Source organism: Meles meles, chromosome 4, assembly GCF_922984935.1.
Source record: "Meles meles chromosome 4, mMelMel3.1 paternal haplotype, whole genome shotgun sequence".
NCBI classification, from domain to species: Eukaryota; Metazoa; Chordata; class Mammalia; order Carnivora; family Mustelidae; genus Meles; species Meles meles.
The window spans coordinates 63824402-63845483 of NC_060069.1; the positions used below are offsets into that span (position 1 = coordinate 63824402).

At 33.8% G+C, this 21082-nt stretch overlaps 1 protein-coding gene across 1 annotated transcript in view; it reads right to left on the reverse strand.

Moving 5' to 3' along the window:
• Nucleotides 1-21082, reverse strand: part of NAALADL2 (N-acetylated alpha-linked acidic dipeptidase like 2) — a 1427879-nt gene that overhangs the window by 1080775 nt on the left and 326022 nt on the right. The window contains exon 3 of the mRNA XM_046003219.1: nucleotides 4314-4422. The gene's annotated coding sequence lies outside the window, so the exon portion shown is untranslated. The remainder of the gene's footprint in view (nucleotides 1-4313; nucleotides 4423-21082) is intronic.

Sequence of the window (21082 nt, forward strand, 5' to 3'; positions counted from 1 at the left end):
CAAAGTTGTCTTGTCCCTCTCCCTCTGCTCCCTCCCCTGCTTGAGTGCATGCATCCTTTCTCAAATAAATAAATTGTATTAAATTATATTAAATTAAATAAAGAATTAAAAGTTAATAATTTGAGGTCTTCCCCTTTAAAATATCACTTAGCTCTTAATGGTTGACTTCTTATTCCCTACATGAATATTGCCATTTTCTATTTCTTTAGAAAGGAAGCTATTTCAAGTGAGTACTGAGAGAAATGCATTTGTAAAGAAAATATAAAAAAGTAATATAACTTCAGCTTTAAGGATAGACTCTAATAGAAAAATTATTTTTATTAGTAATAGTACAATAAAATTTAAATATTTGTAATATTTAAAATATTTTATAAATTATATATTAGTTAAGTATATGATATAGCTCAAACAAAAATTTTTACTGATTAAAATGTACTTTATAAGAAAAAGACTACAAATCTTTTCCTAACAAAGCTGATCTCATGCTGAGATTAACGAAAACCATTGTTTAGATGAAATTACATTGTAGCTATGGGAGTAGTTAAGGGCAGATCAGGACAAGTTCAAGGTGCCATCAGCACTCTTCCCTATCTCTCTCATTTAAGGACTTAGAGCATTGGTAAGATTCTGTATCAATCCACTGGGTTAGAAATGCACAGCTACTGAGTGTGATAAGGCTATTTATGATACTAGGTTTTATTTTTACATATATATGTTTCTGTTAGGTCATTTAACTGTCCTATTTTTATTATTATTATTAGTCTTGTAGCCTAAGCAAAGGCTGCCCCTTAAGAAAAGCAAGAGAGTAAATTCTGGAACAAATCACATTTATTAAACAGTTTAGTGAGAACCTTCTCAAGAAAAATAAAGGGTGTGATAATTGCATGTACTTTGGTTTACAGAGACCCAGGAAGGGGTGTCAAACCTCAGGAAGCATAAAAATGCCTTTAACAGGCTCCAGTATCCAGCCACTCACCAATGCCTGATTTCTAATTACTTTTGTAGTTTGTCACTCTTTAACACAATCAAATCTAATTGACCAGAAAATTTTGGTTAGATTGTACTAAGCTATGGCTAAATTTTTACTGTTATTATTCTGGTTTCTTTGTGAACATCTCAACTTTACTGCATCATTAAACCTTAAATTAGATTTTGATAATAAGAATGTTTTATAAAATTTTTTCAAACAACTCCAGTATTCACACAGGAGCTACAGAATTCTTAAATCCACTGTCATGCCCCTCCCTTTTTTTTTTTAAATTTAATTCATACCCATTTTTTCTGGGCTATTAAAAACAATGGCACTTTAATTTTAATTAAACACTTCATGTGAAAGCCTTGCATAACAAATGTCAAATGCTAAAGGTGAACTTATGTTGAGTATCAAAGCATTTGGTCGCATAAAATGAATTAAAATCTGAGGGTTCTTAGTTTCAGAACCACTGATGAGGTATACATACAAGGAGGGTGGCAATTAACTACCTTAATTTAGAGTTTTCATTACTTTGTTTTTATGTTGGGTATCAGTGATCTAAACAATAGAATGGACATTCTTGTCATTAATTCTATAAGCCTAGAAAGACAATAAAAGAATAATTGAGTTTATTGTCTAAACATCTACTTTGTCCATATACTCTATGTGTTACTAAAGCACTGAAGATAAACATTCATGAATTTATTCATAAACATGTATGAATATATTCGTTAAAGAGAATAATAAAGAAAATTTTTAATGACGCTGGTAATTTTTTTAAATGCCTCTCTAAAACAAGATAATAGGATGTGAGATAGCATCATTAGAAAACCTCCTTGTTTGGCTTACCTTAAATTATATCTGCTAATGTTTTCACTTATGTGTTTATTCTTATTTTCCACAATACCTGGAGCCTTCATCAGAGGACATCATGAGTGTTTTGGGGTAAAAAAAAGATCTTATACTTTTAATGTCAGATTGGGTCAGTCAAGGAACAGATCTAACTAGTTCTAATCCATTTGAGTATTAATGACTAAGTACTTCAGGTTTGACTTGGCTATCAAAGAAATGAACACTAAATACTTAAAATCATTACAACATGGCTGGATTATAACATCTAATGAAAATTTTAAACATTATTTCAGGATACAGATCTTAAAGACAGTAACAGTTATACTAACACTTGGAAAAAAATTAGCTGAAAGACACAATCATGCCTCACACAATACACCCACTCTCAAAATTAATCATACATGAAGTAACTTGAATGGATCTACAAATGCATACGATCCTGAAATGAAAAGCTCTACAAGTAATGAAAAAACTATTAGAAGATTCCAACTAAAGGTATAAAAATTCTGGTTTCTTCTAATTCTCCCTTTGTCACTGAGATAACACACATGGATCCCTACAGTCATGGGTTCAATTTTCTTGTAGACTTAAATTCTGATTTAAATTGAGCCAAAGAGAATAGATAAGACCTCCAGAGTATATTGACTTGGCCCACTTCCCATCTTCCGCTAGGCTTGCTGCCTAATTGCCATTAGCATCTGATAAAATGTACTTATTTTCTCAGCTAAAATATAGATTTAAAAGTCAGTAAAGGTGATAAAAAGAAATAAATATATGCCATTGCTGTAAAAAGGAAAATACAAAAGGAGCAAAAACTGATGGATCTTGAAAATTATGTTAGAAAATATACTTATTTAACTACAACTTTAATTTTTCCATATAAAATAACATTTGTTTTAAAATATTCATGAAAATATTAATCAAAAGAAAATACAACTTCTAAACACTCCTTAAAGAATATGAAACTAGTCACAAAAAGGTTGTAAGACTCTCTTTTAGATGCTTACATGATTTTTTAGTGAAAATACTCACTAGTAGAGAAGTTGTTAACCAGTAATTTATAGGCTAGGTTTTATTCTTGGACTACAGTATGAGATTCAAAATTCTCACTCCAGGTCAATCGATTAAAAAACAAAACAAAGCAGCAACAACAACAACAATAAAAAACACCTCAGAAAATTAAACTGTTGAATCATTTAACTATTTTATGGTCAAATCACTTTTTCCTCTTAATTCTAATGTACAATTAAAGGGGAAATTCAAATTGAAAAATTTTATCTTACTTATCTTCAATTACTTAAAAAGGAACACATATAGAGCTCAACAGATGCTAGACAAATTCTAAGTGTTTTACATAGTCACAAAATTTTACAACCATCTATTGAATTGGAAGACCTTAGACTTCATTCAATACAGTGGCCAAATTTAATTCTCCTCTTGCTTTCCCCTCTCCCCCACCACACAATTTACTTCTTTGTCCAGCTTTAAAATGTTAGAATCTGAATGGCTTTATGAGGGCACAGCCTCCTTCCCCACAGGCAACCATTCCTTACTGTCTCACACCCACAGACTTCATACATTTGCATTAAATGCCTGACCTCAAGACACATGAATTTGTCACCTTTCCCTGATTTAATCTGACCCCTTCAAATTCAGGCCTATGGGAATACTCAGAAGGTTAAATGATTTGTCCAAGTTCTTAAAGTATGTTGGTGGCCATGCTGTGTCTGCTCAGAACTCCTAGCTCTTGGTCCCGTGCTATCTTTTGGGTCTTTGTATCACCCGTGCCATGTTAAGTTTCCTGCACAGTAAGCCTGAACTTACTGAACCAGCAATTTGAACCTGAACCAGCATTTGAACATTAATTGTTGCTAGCGCTTTACAGAAAAGCATTTCAATTATACACTAGCATCATTCCCTCAAAGTAAGAGTATTCTAGGAAGAAGAATAAACCCTCTTTAAACATATATTAAAACTCTAACGCCTAACTGAGAGTTCACAGACTATATGTGACCCCATATAGACAGATGTTCCAAAAAGTTAACTTGTATAAACTTGGAATAAATAAGTAATGCAGAGCCATGCTGAATCATAGCACAAACTGCATTGTTGTCATTTTTTAGTAAAATCAGTGGGTCAATTTAAACTAAAAGAGAGAGAGACTAATTTGATTACTTATAATAACATTTATAGTTGTATAAAAATGATTTGATACTACAAAGGCACGAAAATTGCACAATTTGAACAACCACAATGGAATTAAAATATTTAGATAATGATATCTGAAGAAAAGGATTCAAGTCCATGAAATAAACAAATGAACAGAAATTGAAATACCTAAGAATTTGACACAGAAAAATGCTCATTCCTTTTTTTAAAATCAAAATTAGCAACGATTGGCACATAATAGAGGCATGCCAAGTCATCTTATTAAAAACTGACTCAAGAGTAAAAGTCTTACAGTCTAATTAAAGCAATTAGGTCTTACTTCAATTGAATGATCCTTGTGCAACCAGAGGATCTTTGTAGGCTACAGGACTCTGACAAGTTGAACCCAGGGCTCTTCATCCAGGTCCCCAACAGTCAAAGCTCATTTCCTGTTCATAAATCAAAAAACAGAGGTGATCAGTTTAAATTGGGAGCTGTATTAGATAAGTTATCCGTTGGCACCTGAATTTCATTCTTTAGTTAATGGTTTTTAGAGTTCTTTTTATTGTAAGCAGCCTGAAATCATTTGTTCTTTTTTGCAAGAATGTATAGACATTTAAAACAAAACAAAACAAAACAAAAAACAGCATTTAAAGGACAAGTGTACTTTACCAATCACACAAATACTCTTCTCTCTTGCTTTCATTCCTCTGTGTTTACATTTATGCCTTAATTTAGCTAGCCTAAATGGCATATTTTCTTTATGCCATGTACTATCAAACACAATAAACAAATACACAAGAAAACAAATACCTGGACACAAATGGACTTCTTACGTCTTTGGGGAGAAAGGGTTAACCAAAGAAATAAAAGTGTAGTAGAAAGAGCACAGCTAGGACTGAAAGCCTGGCTCTTCCACTGAACACCTGTGTGACTGTGGGTAATTTCTATAACTCTCTACTAAGTTCTTCACTTAAAATTTGGATGAAAATAGGTAATTTGAAGAACTATTGTCAAAGTAGAGACAGTGTGTGCCTAGCACACTGCCTAACACATACTAGGTGCTCAATGATGGAAATGAAATATTTCAGGAGATTGATGGACTTTCCCTATTACTTTATATTTCCTAACACTAAGATTGGATATTCTATATTTTGTATATATGGGCTGTGATATTAATTATGCCATAATAATAGAGCTGTTTAACTTTCTTCCCCTATTTTTTAGATTTTGATTTTAGCTTTGCAATATCTGAAAACTAGTGTTTTTATCCTCCTTTTAAAATTATTCCCCCAAAATAAGTTATTTATTTTCCTCAAAGTCAACTTGCAGTATTATTTACTTTCTCTTCACTTTTCTAATTTTTTGCTCCCACATTTCAGAATCATACATCTCCCTTAAGTTTTACATAATAGGAAATCAAGTGTCATAAAGTATTCAACTACCACCATACAGGATAAAATAAAATTTCTGTATTTGTATCTTAAATTCCTTCTGCTTTCAGGGAAAAATGCTTCAGGCAGTTTCTGTAGATTTACCCAATTCTGAAGTCTCATCCAACTCTTTTTTTCTTTTCTCACCAATTTCAGAGCTTCTTGATAATAGTAACCTAACTTGGACAATATGGAATGATAAGCTCTTTGGACCCACTTATTATCAAATAAAGTCCTTGGCTCAAGATTAGTGACATTACATCATCAGTACAAACACATATGCACACATGTACAAACACACACAGATTTTCAGGATATTTCAGAGTATCTCATCTGTACGAAATTAAGGGGATATGAAATGAGGAAGACTAAAGATAACTACTCAATTCTCAATTTTTACTTAAAAGTGCCTCAATAGTCTACCCATGGGCAAGGCTGTGCAAGCAATAAATTATTGTCTTAGTACAAATGTAGGCTTCTGCTCTACCTCAACATTAAAAATGGAGAAGCCATTTTAAAAATGGTATTGGCACACTCACAGAGACTTGGGTTTTCAAGCTACAAATCACAGGAAATCTAAGTCACACAGGAATTTGCCCCTCACCTTTCTCTTGGTATCTAACTAGATAAAAATAGCATGCTGTCATCTGCATCCCTACATTTGATTAAAAAATCAAACTGTGTAGAATGGTTTAGATACTGAAAAGTCATAGTTCATCTTGTCTAACATAGTATCTTTGATAATTCCTTGCTTTTTTAAACCACAAATTCAGGATTCTATTTACTAAATGAAATAAAATTGAGTTTCATGTATTGAAATGCATTATTCAGGATGTTATTTTCTCAGGTTCTTAAGGAAACCTGCCTGAATTAGCTCCTTGTGGATCTTTCAAATATCATCTAAAGTCAAAACACTGAAATTAGAAGGAAGCTTAGAGATCATCTCATTCAAACACTCACACCACACCTATCATCAGCTCTACTAAATGTTTTATTTGATAATAGACTCTACCTGGACCTTACACCCAGAGTTTTAGGAAAAAATTTCAGAAATAAAGAGCTCCTTTTGTCCAAGGAGTTTTTTTTTCTTTATACAGAGTATCAAATAGCATATACTTTTATCAGAAAGACAAAACAGTACAACTCCCTGGAAATTGTCCTTAGTTCTCATCATGGCTTGATAAAAACATAATACACTAATTTGGATTTTAGTAAGCACAATATATAAAAACAAAGCAGAAAATAAAGAAAAACCCAACACACACTATTCTCCATATTAGCAAAGTTTTTGTGAGATTATCAGTAACAATTGTTCTTTTACATGGTAATCATTTTACTAGCTTATGGAGGATGACTCTTCCTAAAAGCTTCCAGCCACTCTACTGATCAAGAACTAACAAAAATTCCCAATGTCAATCATAAATTTCATTTTCAGTTTAACACCCATTGAAAGCCCACCATGAGCTAAGACTACCAACTCCAAATACTTGTAGATGGCTTTGGGATTCTTTAATATCTTGATCCACCGGAGATACTTGAAGGCAAGGACTATGCATTGGTTTACTATGTCCCCAGGACCTATCACTGTGCCAGTATAGAGAGTCTGCACAATAAATGTTAGTTAAATGGCATCTGTGATTCTTAACATTTCTAAACCTTTCCATATCACAAATCTCCTTGCTGTCCTTTGGGAGAATACAGTGTTCCCTCCATACCTTTTCTCTTTTGGCCTTCCTTTCCGAGACATTTATTTTGTTCTCTTTTGCCTAGTTTCCAATCATTCTCCAAGATTCACCTATATCATGAAATCTATTCCAGCTTAGGCATTTAAATTTTCTCAAGACTATACTACACTAATCTAATCTTTTGAAAAAGAGTAGAAAAATCATATTTATACTTTTTAAATATCCCCCCGAGTTCCCAGCTCAAAGCTGGACACTCAGTTGCTGACTACTGTACAGGATAAAGATATCTTGTGAGCTAGGAAAGATACAAGTTACTTGATGAATTAGATGATGAATTAGATCAGGGATTGGCAAACTATATGCCATGGGCCATGTTTTGTAAATGAAATTGTATTGCAACATATCCACATCCATTGTTTCTGTGTTGTCTATGGCTGCTTTCCTACTATAATAGCAGAGTTCAGTTGTTGCAACAGAGACTGTATATCCCAAAAGCCTATAATATTTACCATCTGCTCCATTACAGAATATGCTTGCCAATCAATATATTAGTTCAGTGGTTCTCCAGCATAAGCCCAAGAAGAGATCTGGTCCATTCACAGCCTTTAAGCTCTGTGGTTAGACAGTACCCTAGAATCCAATTCTTTAAGTGTGATCCCAAGACTAGAAGTTCCCAACATCACCTGGGAACTGGTCAGAAATATAAAATCTTAGGCCCTATCAGATTCTGGATTAGAAACTCTGAAGAAGGAGACAATAATCTCTGTTTTTAACCAGCCCTCCAAATAATTCTAATATCTGCTCCTATTTGGGAACTACAGATTAGATAAAAAGAGGAGTATTTATTAGCATCTGTCCATAATGACTTGACCTGGTTGTGGCAGACCTAGCTTCTTCAACTGCTACTAGTATGTACAGAAATTTAAGTAATTAAAGGATATCAATTATATTTTACCTGCCCTGAAATGTGACATCTTAGGTTTACTCTGAAGAACACCAAGGAGCAGCATTACTTTGATATGGGAATTGCTATAGCACTTTCAGTAAATGCTAATACACCCACAAGCTGTATATCCAAAGGAAAGACAATATACCAAGTGTCAAAGTGTAAAATCTATCCAATTTAGATTGAAATATCAAAGCAATATAGCAGATAAGCTCCAATTTTTATAGGACTGCCTGTCAAGACAAACCTTTGCACAATAATTCTCAGCAGGGACACAGGAGAGCGGACTGCAGCTCAGTATGGGCCTCTGTTAATCAAGGATTTGTTATAACATGTATATCCCCCAGCTCTGAGCCTCACATGTGGCCAGATAACACTTTCCATGACAGTGTGTGAGTAGAAAAAGGAAAATCACCACAAATCCTTGTGGAAGGTAGTAACCAGACAGAATTTCCCCTGAAAAAAAAAAAACAATATATATTATGTTCTATAATATATACAATTTCCACAAAATCGTTGATGTTTAAACTTTACAATAAATCCCCCTTCTTGATTGTTTCTGTCTAGAACACAGACTAGCACCAGCAGCTATGACTATGCTGTGAAAGGGTTATAATACACAAAATATAATGGCAAGGTATTGATAAAAGACAAGCAAGATAAAGTTATTTCTCCTGGAAAGAACCTTGCCTCAATGTATTATATTTAATGCTGAAATCTTGGCAGTTGTATCAGGAAACAAACAATAAAATTATTTAGCCTATTGAAGAGTTTCTACATAAAGGTGGAAAGAAGCATGTCAATCAATAAGAATATTATTGACTGACAGCTTCTAGAAAATTCAAATTTCTTAGTCATAAAAAAATCATTGTTTCCACATAATCATCATTTCTCTTTTAAAAAGTGGCAATGGGGGCGCCTGGGTGGCTCAGTGGATTAAGCCGCTGCCTTCGGCTCGGGTCATGATCTCAGGGTCCTGGGATCGAGCCCCGCATCGGGCTCTCTGCTCTGCAGGAAGCCTGCTTCCTCCTCTCTCTCTGTCTGCCTCTCTGCCTACTTGTGATCTCTCTCTCTGTCAAAAAAAAAAAAAAAAAAAAAAAAAATCTAAAAAGTGGCAATGGACTTCAAATGCCTAAACTCTATATAAACGTTTATTCAATAGCCATTTAAGAGTGTTTTTATTTAGATATGTATCTATGGAAAACAGGAAAAAGCATTCAGATCTGCTGTGTATTAGAAAATTTGGTAATATGGACCTAGACTTCACACCTATGAATTTAGTAAATGGGCACTGTTCAGACTGTTAGGATTCAGATTCAAAGATCTGAAATTCACAAATTTAAATCAAAGATGAATATATAATTTGGTACATTTATGCATAACAGCACAAATTAAAAAAAGAAGCATATACAATTATCCCTCAATATAGGAACTACCATCCTATGTAAAGATAAAAACTTTGCTTCATTCAGAAATAATTCACAGTAGGGAGACATAATATCTATCTAGAAGGACAGTGAGTCACAAATAGTGTGAACCAAGGAGGCAGCAGAGGCTGAGTAGGTTACAGAAAGTAATTAGAAGGAATGCTCTAAAATTTTAAGGAGTGGAAAATTAGGCTAAATGTTAGAAACCTTTCATAGCAAGTCCATTAGCCTCTAGAATCAACTTCCAGCTGAAGCTTCTTCAACTGAGTCATTTAAAATTAGACAAGAGCCTGTCTTTGCCAAAATACCATAGGGAATTATTCATAGCAAATGACTAGTGGGATGTACTAAACGAACTTTTTCTTCTTTTGCTCCTCTTTTACATTCACACACATTAAAAAATAGTGAGATGAAAATGCTCTGAAGATTATTCTTACTACTATTCTATGATGTTAAATTCATACTGTTTTATGTTTTTCAAAAGGAGGAAGATGATGGGAGAAAAATTATTAAAAGATAAAAACTCCTCTTGATTAGTCCACTCAAAATATTAAATTCAAGGAATAGGCATATTGAAAGACAGCATGTTCATTCATAAAATCTGCATAGTTAAAAGCATATTTAATGATCAGCAATGTCCTAGTATAATGCATAACAGTGCTGATAATCAATACTAAATGAATGAATAAATTAACACTTTCCCCATTCTGGAAACTGTTTCTTCTAGGATTTATGGCCTTGAGATGTAGGCTTATTGTAGTTATTAATTACTGAGACCCAAAGAAGACTGTCTGGGCTCAAAGCCTGGTTTTGCTACTTACTAGCTGTGTTATCCTTAAATAAGTAACTTAGCTCACCATGCCTCAGTTCCCTCATCTGAAAAATGAAGAGAAATTATAACTGTAGTAGTCAGTTCCTATGGTTTTTGTAAATACTAATGAGTTAACAGCAGTGAAACACACAATCTATTAGAGAGTAATCACTCAGTAACTACAAGATATTATTATTAACCATTACTACTGTGTATACTGACCAATGTAGGAGATTTAGGAGATCAGTCTAGAAAATATCTGAAAAAAAACAGTTGGAATAACAAGCTATAGGTTCTTGGTACATGATATATTTACCAAAATACTATTAAAAATTAGTCCGTTCCTTCTTATGCTTAATTATGGAAAATAAATGATTATTCTCACCCAAGTTAAAAGAAGGCTGACCTTTCCCTCCCAGACCACATGTCTATTTACACATAGTTACTTAGCTTTAGGCTCTGTGTTGTATGTCAAGTTCTTGATCCCAATAAGGCAGCCCATCAGGCCACTTTGGTTTTCTGGATTTCATACCTACAATGATACCACCCCTGCCAGTTATTCATAAATATAAACTATCTGATGCTTCAGGGATAATTGCTACTTGGTCAATTAACTCAAAAAGATAAGCAATGTAAGTTATAAGTCAATCTTTCCAAATTTCAGTTCCAGCTAAACCATGAGCTCTATGACCTTGTCATTTAAACTTTAGGCCTATTTTCTCATCTGTGAAATTGGAAAATCATATTAATTATACCATCTCATAGGGTTATATTATGTACTTTATAAGTGCATAGAAAAAGACTAGCTATTGCTATTTTTAATAGGTTTGAGATATAATTTATATAACACATCCATTCTGTATAATTTAATGATTTTTTAGTAAATTTATAAAATAATGCAACCATCATTATAATTTATTTATCCCAAAAAGGTTCTCAATGCCCATTTATAGTCAATCATCACTCCCAATCCTAGCCCTAGGAAACCAATGATTGGTCAATTTTGAACACATAATACTGTAATTAAATAATATGTGACCTTTGTTACATATTTGGCTTATTTTACTTAGTATATTTTTGAGATTTATCACATCATAGTATGTATCACTACTACATTCCCTTTACTGGATCTTAAGATCTTAGATCTTATGGGATAAGATCTAAATATTATTTTCTTTCCAGACTTGTCTCTAAGATCATGTTTGATTTCAGAACAGTCTTTCACTATTATATAAGTAGGAGCTTTCAGGGCTTCATCTGTTCTCCTGTCAATTAAGATTAAGACCAGACTAGTGAGAATAAACTGAACACATTTCTAGACTGTCAATATATCTCACGATGTACATCTTTTATTCCATTCCTTCCAGCTATCATCATTTCAAATCCATGAATCACCATTCCCTTTAAAGGCCTGTCACAAGTCATTATTACTTTGATATTTTCCATGGTTCCTTGGGACAATTTATATACCCCCCAAAATATTAATAATATTAATGAAAAATCAATAGTATGTACAGAGGAGAAGAGCAGAGAGCCCAGGATCTAAAAAAACACCAAATGGGGATGATTGCCTATGCTGGGTGTGTAGAGAGAAGAAAAAAGGATGGGATTTTAATGAACTTCAACTTTTAAAAGATGGTTAAGAGGAGAATCCATGTAAAAGAAGTGGGAAGAATGTAACAGGGTTACAAGTGCAAAGGAATGAAGAGATTCAACAATGTGAAAAGGTTCAGGCAACACAGAGGTCAAGTAACATAAGCACTTAGAGCATGCCCATTGGCTCTGAGGCCTGAGGATGCTGGAGTTCATTTGAGGCAGACAATGCAAATTAGTGAAGCAACTGGACATAAAGCAATGAAGAGTTGCAAAGACTGTGGTAAAATTGGAAGTAGCAATGGCTACTGAGCTCCAGCAGATTGTTGCCATGTGGGACAATAAGTTTAAGGATGGCCACTCTTCTTCTTCAAAGAAACCCAAAATAAATTTGGGGAAGGCCTCAACTTTTAAATGTTACAAATTCTTTTTCAATTTAAATTCAATTAACATATAACATACTATTGGTTTCTTGAGATCAGTGATTCATCGGTCTTATGTAATACCCAGGGCTTATGCCATCATGTGCCCTCTTTAATGTCCATCACCCAGTTACCCCATCCCATTACCCCTCTTTCCCTCCAGCAATCCAGCAAATAGTTTGTTTCCTAGGATTAAGAGTTTTTTATGGTTTGTCACAATTTTATTTTTAAACACACTGTGTATAAAAATTATATCCTCTGGGCAAGTTGGATTTATTCCAGATACTCAAGATTGGTTTAATTAATGCAATTCATTACATCAATAGTCTACTAGAGGAGAAAAATTTTATATATATATATATTTATATATATATATGCATATATATAAAATTATTAAAAATATATAATATATAATATATAAAAAATATATGCATGCATATATATATGCATATATTATGCATATTTATGCAGGAAAAATACTTGACAAAATCCAACACTGACTCATGATGAAGCTCTCAGCAAACTAGGCACAGAAAGGAACTTTTCAACTTGATAAAGAACATCTAAAAATCCTATAGATCATACTTAATAATGAGGAACTAGATGCTTCCCCTTTATGATCAAGAACAAGTGAAGGATGTCCCCCTCACTAATTCTTTTCAACATCACACTGGAAGTCATAGCTAATGCAATAAGACAGGAAAAGGAAATAACATATATACAGATTAGAAAGGAAGACATAAAGCTGTCTTTGTTCACAGATGATATGGTTACCTTATGTAGAAAATCTGAAATAATCAATTAAAAAATTCCCGAAAGAATTGTAGGAAAGAGAATATAAAAAGTCAATTGTTTTCCAATATACCAGCAATGAACAAGTGGAATTTGCGTTAAAAAAAATAACATTTATATTAGCACCACAAAAAGTACTTAGGGGTAAGTCTACAAAAATACATATAAGATCTATATAAAGAAAACTATAATATTCTGATCTACAAAATCAAAGAACTCAATAGAAAGCTATTCCATCTTCACAGATAGGAAGACTTATTAATACTGTCCATATGTCAGTTCTTTCCAACTTGACCTAAAGATGTAGTGCAATCCTAATCAAAATCCCAGCAAGTTTGTTTGTGGATATTAATGGATTCTAAAGTTGATAAAAAGAGGCAAAAGGTCACAAATAGCCAAAATAATATTGAAGAAGACCATAGTCAGAGGACTGATGCTATCCAACTTCAAGGCTTAAAATAAGGCTGTAGCAATCAAGACAGCATGGTATTGGTAAAAAAAACCAAACAGATCAAAGGAACAAAATGGAACCACAAAAATATAGTCAACTTACCTTTGACAAAGAGAGACAGTTCATTCAAGAAATGATAGTCTTTTAAGCTAATGGTATTGGAACACCTAGATAGTCATAACCAAAAAAAAAAAAAAAAAAAAAAAAAACAACTAGATACAGAAATTACAAGCTTCATAAAAATTAACAAAATAGGTCATAGGCTTAAATATAAAATGTAAAACAATAAAACTAGAATTTAACATAAAAGAAAATCTGGATGAACTTGCGTCTGGCAGTGACTTTCTAGGATACAACACTAAGGGCATGATCCATGAAAAAGGAACTGATAAGTTGGACTTCACTAAAATAAAAAATCTTCTATGTGAAAGCCACTGTCAAGAGAATTGGAAGATAGCTATGAAGAGAAAATGTGCAAAAAGACTGTTACCCAAATTATACAAAGAAACCCAGTAAGAAGAAAATAAACAGTCCAAGTGAAAAATTGGGCAAAAGATTTGGACACCTCACCATAGAAGATATATAGGTAGAAATAAGCATATGCAAAGATGTGCATCATACATCTTTAGAGAATTGCAAATGAAAACAATGCAATACCATTACATACTTGTTAGAATGGCTAAAATCCAAACCACTGACGGCACTGATAAGAATATGGAGCAACAGGAATGTTCATTCATTGCCACTGGATATGCAAAATAATAAAGCACTTTGAAAGACAGTTTGCAGTATCTCACAAATCTCAACACAGTCTCACCATATGATTCCACAATTGTGCTCTTTGGTCTTTACCCAAAAGAGTTAAAAACTTATGTCCACACAAAAACCTGAATATGGATATTCATAGCTTTATTCATAATTGCCCAAACTTGGAAGTAACCAAGATGTATCTGACCAGATGAATGAACAGTGACGTATCTAGACAAAAGCATAGGAATAAACTTTAAATACGTATTATCAAGTGAAAGAAGTCAATCTGAAGGCTACATACTATATGATTCCAACTATATATTATTTTGAAAAATACAAAATGATGGAGACAGTAAAAAGATCAGTGATTGCCAGGGGCTTAGGGGAAAGTAAGGATGAATAGGTGGAACACAGGATTTTTGAGCAGTGAAACTATTCTGTATAATACTATAATGGTGGAAACATAACATTATACTTTTACCAAAACCCACAGAGATCAAAAAGCATAAACCCTAATACCAACATGGACTCTGGTAGATACTGATGAGTCATGCTGGTTCTTCGGTTGTTATAAATGTACCATTCTGGGGTGTGATGTTAGTGGTGGGAATGTCATACATCCATGAGGAAAGGGTACATGGGAACTCCACTTTCTGCTCAATTTTGCTGTGACCCCGAAACGACATACTATTAATAATAAAGTCTATTAATTTTTTTTAAAAAACTGAATAAAATTAAATCAAGCACACACATAGAGTGAGCTAAATAAAACATGTCACTATGCTGGATTCCAATTTGTTTAAAGGCAATGGCAGCACATACATGCCAAGACTTGGGATATAATTTGTAATAAGTGTAAAACCAATTGACTCAGATATAGTCAAGAAAAAGGGTGATTATCATATCTTGTATTTCTAGGTCTGAAAGACAAGCCTAAGTACTAACAAGAGAGTGGGTCATCATTTCCATCTCCATTGTAAAACAACAATTTTTTTACAAAGCAGAATTGGGCTTCTTCCACTTTATATACAACTGATTAGAAGATAATAAACATTCAAAAATTTCTATAATCAAAATATGAGAAATAGGGGAAATGCCCTTCTCACCCAACCCATCATGCAAACATATTTAGATAAAAATTAAATACAATTCTAGAATAAGGCCACAGCAATATTCAAGTAAAATTAACATACAAGTTTCAGGAGAGTATAGCCTTTATTTACTGATTTATTCCTAAACTCTAACACAGTGCCTGGTGCAGAAAAGAAATACTAATAAATATTTGGTTAATAAGTAAATGAATTACATATTCACTTTAGAAAAAAAAATCATTCTGCCTTCATTGTACATGAGAGAGAGGCCAGCATGAAAATAAGAGCAATTTGTTAGCAGCCTATTGCAACTGTTCAGCCATGAAATAACAAAGGTGTGGAAAAAAGCAATAGCACTGGAAATGAGCAGATGCAGCCAGGAAAAGTATAAACCATGGCATGCTAAGAGCAGTGAGGATGAGTTACTGAGAGCAACAAATACTGAAGGGCTGAAAGAAAAGAATGTCCCAGGAAAGATACTGAGAAAGGATACTGGTGATGTATGAAAGGAATCAGAAGACAACAGTGTGACAGAAACTCAGAAGGGACAGACTTCGGAGACAGGAAAAATAGTATCAAGTGTGCAGAGAGGTTAAGTACCGTGAGCAGGGCTGGAATTAGGGGTGAATAATGCAGTAACCTTGGGCAAAAAACCTTAAGGAATATCAATCAGTAATCAAGATAAAAATATAAAAAATGCATTATTTTTCAAAATAAAAAATTAATGCAAAAGAATCCATGGTAAACAAAAGTTCAAAATTTTAAATGAAGATGAGGTTGTGGTTTTGTTTTATTACCCTCCATTATTGTGCATCATGACAGCCTGCAGTTGCTGGACCTGCAAAGCTTTTGCTTTCCCACTGAGCTGGTTTCAGGGTTGATAAGGGTGTGCCAATAAATTGGATAGCATGGGGCTTTATTTATAATCATATTTTTTGATTTTAGAGCTTCACTACCTTTTTCTGCTTGGTTCAAAATATGGGAGGATATCTTAATAAGTGTATACAGGGCACGCCTTTTTCCTTTTACCACAGTTTCCGACATACTTGGCACAGCACTGACTGAGACTTGGAAAGCTTCCTTTGGGTTTAGCAATTAGAAAGCCATTGGTGACTTAGTGGGAGTAGTTTCAATGTGGTGGTGAAGGGAGGGACCAGATTGCAGTTGATTAAACAGAGAGTAGGCTGAGGGCATAGGGCCAGTAAAGATGTTTGAGAATAGTGGGTAGATAATCCATGAGGCAATACAACTTCCAGACTGTTCTTTCATTCAGAGGGATCCACCCAAATTTGTCTGTAGGGAAATAAATATAGTTAAAAAAAAAAAAAAAAAGCAAGCAAGCAAGCAAACATTGGTCATCCCTACTATGCTGCTTCAGAAACAATCATTTTCACTGAGGCATTACACATATTACTTGAGCCTGAGGCTCTGTGCCCACTGGCCACAATCACCACGGTTTCATCAGAGCATTTCTGAAATATTTTTGACAACATGTGTGTTGACATAATTTTCTCCTAAACAAACCGCATTACAGGAATTAACTCCACAAAGAATTGTTCTCTTGAAATCTGGATGATCGCCACCAAAAAAAAAAAGGCATTTTTGCACTAATATTTAGATTTAGCTTGAAACATGTAGTAAATCCCTACTTGTTAACCTTTTAGATTCAGATATCTCACAGGAAAAATTCCAAATTGGTTTATAAATGTTATCTTGGGTACAGGATGATCCTTGAAATTTAATCATGTATTTACCTCTAGAATTTTCTAGTATTAATATGCAAATACAGGTATAGTTATGATGACCCACTGAAAACTCTCAATAATAATGAAGGTGAAGTAGTACTAAGTATATAAAAGAGGAAGGTTTCTAATTAAAACAGAATTAAACACTAAGCAGAAAACGATGTTTTTGGTTATTTTTAGTACTAATCTCAGAAGGCTAGCATTTGATGAATTCAGTTATAGTTTCACGAAGCCAAAGGCTTCATTCCCAAGACATATTTTTACCGGTAATTAAATGAGAAAATGTGGAAACAACACTTTGGTAGAAAGTGGGAAGTACACCCGGAAGAGTGCTTACAAGGTGCATGTCTAAAGAGATGAAATCAACACGTGTTCCTTAGAAATAAAAAACATGTTACAAGTTAGCAAATGACTTTCTCTTCAAATATTAAAGAGTAGTGCTTCCCGATGTATTCTAAAAATACTTCCATGAATCAACTCTGCCGTTTGGTGAGAAGTCAGATTCCTGGTCCCAGATGAATGAGAATCTGAATGGAAGGGCCTCGGAATCTTCATTTTTAACTGCGTCAAGGGATTCTCAGGAGTGGCAAATTTTAAGCACTGAAGATGATATTATATACTCTATTATGTACAGTACATACAGTATCATTTTTATAGGATGGATTTAGTTGTGAAAATGTAGTGAAGAATAGGTCAACCATTCCATAAAAAAATCACATAAATGTTGTGCAAATTACTTTTAACAAAGTTAGTACACTAGATCCATAAGGATGGCAGGTAAAATATCATCAATACATATTTGTTGAATGTTCATAATAAATGCAATAAATAAATCTAATATGTAAAAGATATTCCCTGTCACTAGGGAGCTTATGATAAATATTTGTGATAAATATTTTTTTCTTAATCTCTAATCCTTCAGAACTCAAATATTTTCCAATCTCTCACTTGTCTATTTCTAAAATAACAATATTCTCCTAAAAAAAGTAAAATACATGTAAATATGAACTTGGGATTACCATGTCAATATTTGCTTACTAAAATAAGCCAAAGGGTTTACAGAGTTTTTAGAATTGTCTCAGAACTACCCAATTGCTTATCAGTCTATTTCAAGTTACAAAAGCACATAAAAACATACAGCATCTTTAGAAATATAGTCCTCTATGATCACACTATGAGAAAGAAACCTTGCTGTGCAGCTATGAGAGGTGGATTTCCAAAAGGTTAATTCTTTTTTTTTTTTTAAGATTTTATTCATTTATTTATTTATTTGACACAGAGAGATCACAAGTAGGCAGAGAGGCAGGCAGAGAGAGAGAGGAGGAAACAGGCTTCCTGGCGAACAGAGAGCCCGATACGGGACTCGATCCCAGGACCCTGAGATCATGACCTGAGCCGAAGGCAGTGGCTTAAACCACTGAGCCACCCAGGTGCCCCCCAAAAGGTTAATTCTTAATTAATAGCTCATAATTACAACTTTACATCTCACTTCTTTTATTTGAGCAAGACTTTCATATTTTAGTTTAATATGTGATATGTCATACTCTCTCACAATCAGCATTAACATCACAAACACAGCCAGTTTCAGGGAAGCAAAAGGTCATGGAGAAAGAAATTGTCATGAAGAATAGTCCTCTTCAAATAGAATTTCCATTGTTTTCTCTGACTCATACAAAATGTATTTCCCATCTTCTTCTCCATGAAAATAGTATTAAATATATGTGTATGTTGGCTAAAGAAAAAATGTTTTTTGTTAGGAAGACCTTTCAATAAGGCATTGACTTCACACAGACACATCAAATTTGCTGTGGTAAAAAAAGACTATCTATCTAGTAGCCAGCAAAACCAGTCACTTAGTCTGACTGTAGCATCGTCTACAATCAGATGACCCAGGCCAAGGACTCTTCCACTTAATTTACTGAATATTCATTGCTTTTGATTTTAAAAGCAATTATATGCTTTTTAAAATTAAAGCCCAAAGTAACCATCTAAACCAAGTTTAGTTCCATTATATTTATATGTGCCAATTGATTCTATTAATAACATTTGTTAGACTATACACTCTTAGGAAAGATCCTTGCCAAAAAAATTTGCATTTCTCTATTTTCTTATTAATATCTTCTTAAGTAAGCAAAATCTGTTAGGGTAAAAGTCTGAGAAAATGTTTGAAAAATTAGGATGCCTTGGAAAGAAGGGGAATGGAAAAGATACAGTGGGTATTAGCAATACACTGGACCCCTCAGGAAATGTTAAGGATTCTTCAAACCACACCACACCACAGTACCTCCAAAGAGAAAGAGGACAAGTGTTTGAGATAAGGACCATGGCTTTCCTGGGACTATGAAGGATTCAGAGTTTTTGCCTTTCTGGAGAACGTGAGTTGAATGAGGTTTGGAGCAGATGTTGTTACAAGTAAAAATAGGAGGGAGCAGTGGATAACAATAGGTGGAGAAAAGTGAAAAGTGTAGGGAGGCAATCCACACAGGCCTATTATGCTCCTACTGTTTTTGCTGAGTCTGTGGCCTTGGCTGTTCTTTGACTGAAGACACTTCTCAGAATTGTTTATGAACCTGAAATTCTGAGAAGTGAGTTAATATCGCAGGAATGCATCAGGTAGTTCTGCAATTCACCTGGTCTCCCTCTGGTCAAAGTCTTGCTGACAGATTGCTAGAAAAGTAGTGGGTCTCTTATGTTCAGGTTCCCTCAGGGGTGGCATATCCACAGCATACCCACCACTCAGGCAGGTTCCAGCAGGCACTCGACATGTACCTACAGTATTTTGAGCTTGGACAACCAGCCAAATTGCTTTAACTTCTGCTTCTCCTGTGAGGAACTCCAGGAATCTTCTGTCTTCTGTCAGCATCCATGAGACTATGACAGCCTCATTTGTTAGCTTCTGTAGTTGTTTCAGTGGGGAGTTTTGTGGCTTCTAGCTCCCCTCCATACTGTCAAACTTATTTTATTCAGATAAAAGCTTATTTTAGTAAGGGAAGAGAAAACACCAGCATGCAGCCATGCCTTCCTTTTAGGTCAGATCCCATTCAAAATTATAAAATTCGGGGTCTCTTGTCACTGAGCTCCTGTTTCACTGCCTCAAAAATTTTTACCTCATTGGCCATAAACATTGAATTTTCAAGAAGGGGACTTGTTCATTAATATAGACTTTCTTCTCTCACATCTGTTTATTTGATGAAGAATAATGCTTAATGTAGAAATACTCAATGTTATATTTCAAATGCTCTAGTTTAAAAAAAGTATACTTTTATCACCTCTTACACATTCTATCATAGAATATTCCACAAATCTCTTACAAACCACACTAACTATGCTTTATATTACAACTCAGATTAAAGTTACAGCCTGTTTTACATAAATGTTTTTGGATTCCTAATTATTAGCATAATATTTTAATATGGGGCCCACATTCTTTAAAAAAAAAACAAGAAACTGGAAAAAAAACTTTATTCAAAAATAATATATTCCTTTATTTCTCCCTCTCTTACTTGCTCTTTCTCACTCTAGTTAAATATTTAATAATCATTTAAATTCAACAACAGTCTGCTTAAGTTAAAAATATTGAAATAAGTCATGTAAAAAATCGTTTTAAAGTCAAGCACTGGAAACACACATTTTGTGCACTTCATTTCATTTTATAGTCTCTAAGAACTATTACAATTTTTAATAAACTTGTATCTGGGATTTGAAGCCAAATACTTACACTCAAAAGGCAAGAATTTATTAACCAAAAGACACCCTAAGTGGTACTAAAATGTATTCCCCAGTGATAAGTTTTAAATGAGTTGTAAAAACTGCATTTTACTAATCTAGTCACAATTAAAGAACAACAGCTGTCCCATCTGTATTCCCAATGCCCACTTCTGTAATGATGATGATTTTTTTCATTTAGGACATTGCAGGTAAACAAACATCTCATGGTTGAGTTCCAAAATTTTAGTTCCATCA